The sequence below is a fragment of the Pinus tabuliformis genome, chromosome 6 (assembly GCF_031772625.1).
Source record: "Pinus tabuliformis cultivar Carrire ecotype Pingquan chromosome 6, CPIR1, whole genome shotgun sequence".
Classification (NCBI taxonomy): domain Eukaryota; kingdom Viridiplantae; phylum Streptophyta; class Pinopsida; order Pinales; family Pinaceae; genus Pinus; species Pinus tabuliformis.
Genome location: NC_142292.1, coordinates 405,336,599 through 405,341,720, shown reverse-complemented (window position 1 = coordinate 405,341,720; position 5,122 = coordinate 405,336,599).

Below are 5,122 nucleotides of genomic sequence, written 5' to 3'. Positions count from 1 at the left end.
CTCTGGGAAAGGGACCAGAACACAAAGTTTTTCCATAAATAAGCCAAAAATTGGGAGAGGAAAAATATAATTCAAGAAATCATGGTAAATGGCACCAAAGTAGAATATTTTCATCAAATAAAGGAAGAATCTACAACCTACTTCAATAATCTCTATTGAGTGGACATCAAAGGGAAAGAAAAATGTTACCACACGGCCCTGTAGCTCTAAAATGCATGAGATTCATATGATGGAGTGGCCTTGATCACTTTCCACAAGGTGTTTAATATTCTATAAGTATGACATCATCCAATAGCTCCAAAATTCTAACATGCTCAAGGGTAATAATTCTTCTACATAACACTGCAGTAGTAAGAAGAAAAGTGAGCTCCTACTGACTATAATTATAGAAAAAAAGGATGAATGTTGATATAGGTGAGTATCAATGGCTACCCACCTCTTTCACTCTCTCAATGACTCTCTATTTTATTAGTAGTTTTTTAATGACTTTTGACTCCCAAACTTGTAGGGCCATTTTGAGGCCAAAACACTATTTTCTGGAAAATTGATTGGCTAGGGATTGCCACACCATTCCATAGCCCTAGTAAGAAGCTATAGTCATGGGATATTTATTTCCAACTAGATATCATGCACCCAAAACAAATATTGTATGAAAAAGTTGCATCCACAGGAAGTTGATGTACCAACTAACCACCTCAATGTGCACAAATCTTTGAGTGTTTCATCTTCTAGGGTTAGGATTTTGGACCTCTAGGGTACTTTCTGTATATTAAAATCCATTACTTTGGCCTCTTTTAATATCTACTAGGAATGCATGTAACCACCATCTCTCTCTATTTAGATATAGCTTCCACAATTCTAGCCAATTTTTGTTACTATCTCACCTATTAATAGAAGTTGGGTCTCCAATATCAACTATATTTATTTGTGTGTTTTCCATTTACTTTCCTCCATTTCGTTTCATTTCTTGTATTATCCAAATGAGTGGTATTAGAGAAATATTCTCGTTTTGGTTTCTTAGTGCATATCCCCAACATGGTTAGGGTGCAGAGAGTTGGGTCCCAAACTTCTAGGGTCCTTTTTAGGCTAAAAATGAGGTTTTCTAGAAATTTGCTAGGTGAGTGAATGTCATGAAATTCCCTAGACCTAGTTAGGAGTTGTATTCCTCAAATATTTCTTTCTAATGAGTTATCTTGCACCAAAAATAGATATTGTATGCAAAATTTTCAGCCCCGAGCAGTTGATGCACCAACTAACCACCACGAGGCCCACAATACTTTTGATGTTTTATCTCCTATAGTTATATTTGTGAACCTCTATGATTCTTTATTTATGCTAAAAGGACATTATCCTAGCCTCCTATAATATATTTTTTGAGTGCATGTAGCCACCATCTCTCTCTATTCATATATAGCTTTCACTATTCTAGCCAATTTGTGTTACTATTTCACTTATCAATAGAAGTTGGGTATCCAATCTCTACTATATCTATTTGTGTGTTTTCCATTTACTTTCCTTCATTTCATTTCATTCCTTGTATAAACTAGATTATCACTATCTGAGCAATATTCTCCTTGTTGTTTCTTAGTGCATGTCCCTTAAAAGGTTAAGGTGCAAAACGTCAGGTCTCAAACTTCTAGGGCTATTTTGAGGTCAACATTGATGTTTTTTGAAATTTTTTAGGCTATGGATTTCTAGCGCATTCCTAGCCCTATTCAAAAATTTTAGTCCTTGGAAAATATTGTATGAAAAAGTTGCATCCCTAAGAAGTTGATGTACCAACTAGCCACCTCAAGGCCCACAAACCTTTTGGTACTATTTCATCTTCTAGGGTTAGGTATTTGGACCTCTATGGTTCTTTCTTTATGTTAAAAGGAAATTATTTTAGCATGTTGTAATATCTTTTTCAAATCAATTTCGCCACCATATCTATATATTCAAAGATAGCTACCACCATTCTAGCCAATTTGTGTTACTATTTCATTTATTAATAGAATTTAGGTCTCCAATATCTATTATATTTCTATGTGTGTGTTCTATTTACTTTCCTGTATTAAATTTCATTCCTTGTACAATGTGAATCAATGGTATGAGAGAAATATTCTCATTATTTCGTAGTTCATGTCCTTGACGAGGTTAGGGTGCAGAGAGTTGGGTCTCAAGCTAATTTCACTTGATAATGATCGCTCTTGCAAACCCATGTGGCCTCCAACGCTAGAATAAATGAGAGATGTTGCAATATAATATCCTAGCATTTTTTTCCTAAGGAAACACTTTCACAATAAATAAATGAGACTATAGACAATTTCACTTAGAGCCTTCAACATCTTCCAATGGCAGTCGAGGCACCTTAAAAAATGAGCAATTCTAGTGGCGTTAAACCCTTCAAGGTACGTGTTAAGTTTTATAACCCCATATTTGAAGGCCAAGTAGATGAAGATGCTTTAGAGAAATGGTTATATCTGTTATAGTGATATTACCCTATCCAAAAAGAATTCAAAAATGAAAATATTTCCTTTGTAAATGCATGCCTCACTTGAATATGCATAAAGTTGTGTAAGGATGAGAGCCATTAGATGGGAGGGAGATGATCCAACAATTGAGGGGAACTTTGGACGGAAAAGTGGATGTCACCCTAAGTCCATATGGCTCTAAAATTCATGAATTTCATATGATGTAGTTTCCTCAATCAATTGTCACAAGGTGATTTGGAGTCCACATAAGATGAAATCACTCAAGAAACCCACCGCTCTAACATGTTGAAAGGGAAGAATTATCGTAAATCAAACATTCACAATAAGAAGAGGATATCCTATTCACTATAAGGATAGAAACAAATGATGAATTTTGATTAACATGGTTATTGATGGCCACCGACCTTTCGACTGTCTCAATAGTTCTCTATTTCTTTGTAGTTTTTCTATGACCTTTGGGTCCTAAACATCTAGATCCTTTTTTAGGAAGAACATGATGGTTTTTGGAAATTGGTGGTTTGTGGGTTACCATGGAGTTCCATTACCCTAGTAAAATGTTGTGGTCCTTGAATAGTTCATTCCAATGAGATTTCATGAATCCCAAATAAATATTGTGTGAAAAAGTTGAATCCTTGAGAAGTTGATTTATCACTAACCACCCTAAGCCCCACAAACCGTTTTGTGTTTCATTTTAGAGGGTTAAGTTTTTGAACCTCTAGGATTATTTATTTATGTTAAAAATCCATTATTTTGATGTCTCACAAATTCCATGGAAATTATTTCCCGAGGACAAGTGGGCATAAGAAAGAGATGTTTTTTATCCTATTTCTTATTACTAGCCTTGCTAGTACAAAAAACATGTACCTTGTTATGAACATAGCTACATGTTCTTACATATTGCACCAATACACACACCTATGCAAGTTTTCCACTGTCTTCCCTACAGCAGAGTGCCCTAAAACCTTGGAGGTGTGAGCCTCTTTAAGTATCTACAATCGCTCACATTTAGGAATGCATACATTATCAACCTATAGAGTAACTCATCTTGAAGATGTTAATCAATTATGGTGTCACCATCATGCACATGACTCTGTCTATACAAAGGCTAAAACACCTACTTCAAATCCTCATCCTCTAAATATGATTCTATGCATGCATCATGGGTGAATGGGTCCATGTGCATCAAATTTCCCAAAAATGTGATTTTTGATGTGGCCAACTTGTGTTTGTTTCCATTCTTATACTTAATCACAAAATGAAACTGATATAGAAATCCCATCCACTTGTAGTTCTTAGTAGCTTACTCTAGGCCTATAGGTACTATAGTTATTGGTGATTTTTGTGGATTACTACGCCCTTTCCGATCAGATAATGTTTTCGATTCTTCACATAGTGTATAAGGACATATATCTTCTAGTCCTAGGTAAGGTAGTTAAGAACTCCCCCGTGAAATACTTTATAATGATAACATATAGGAACTCCTTCCTGCGTCAAGATATCTGACATATCATATGCCTCACAAGTGTAGTTGGAGCATTGCATAGCCCAAAATGCACGAGTAACCACTCATACAAAAATTTCCTAGCTTTGCATATGGTCATCCAGAAATCCTCTTACCTGACTCAAAACCCTTGATATCTATATTTTAACTCCAACTTGGTGAAGTATTTGGCTTATCACAACTAATATAGAATATTTTTTATCCTAGGTACGTGATACTAATTCTTAAGCATGATTTGTTTCAACACCCTATGATTAATACACATCCACCAAGTCCCATCCTTCTTGGGCACAATGATAATGTTTGACATACATGGTCAGGAATTTGGTCGACTGCTCCAGTATACACTACAACGACTTCTTGGCATCACTTTCTTCTATAACAGGCTACTTGTACAACCCAATGTTTTGCCATAGGGAGTTTGGGAATAACAATATATAATACTCCACTTCCCTTTTTGATGGTTCCCCTTTAGGCTCTTTGAACACATCCTTGTATGCATGTAGTAACTCTTCTTCTTGTTGTTTTTGTTTATTACTACACCCCTCTAGGGATGATTTTTCTCTTACTAGTTGTTCTACAGAATGATTTTGTCCTAAAATAGTAAAGTATATTTCTTTTTAGAACTGACGAGTTTCTCAACTTGGTTGGTACTTGCTACTAAAATTTTGACTTGCCCTTATGAATGTTGATGGTGAAGTATTTTCCATCCTAGATAAGGCAATACTAGCTAGATCTCCACATGAAGATTACATCTCATTCATATATATATATCTATATATATATATATATATATATATATATATATACATATATACATATACATATATGTATATATATATGCATATGTATATGTATATGTATATGTATATGTATATGTATATGTATATGTATATGTATATGTTTATGTGTATGTATATGCATATGTGTATGTCTATATGTGTATGTGTATGTGTATGCATATGTGTATGTATGTATATATGTATGTATGTATGTGTGTGTGTCTATATATATATATATATATATATGAAATGTAATCTTCATGTCGAGATCCAATTAGTACTGCCTCATCTAGGATGGAAAATACTTCAACATCAACATTCATAAGCGCAAGTCAAGATTTCACTAGGAAGTACCAATCAAGCTG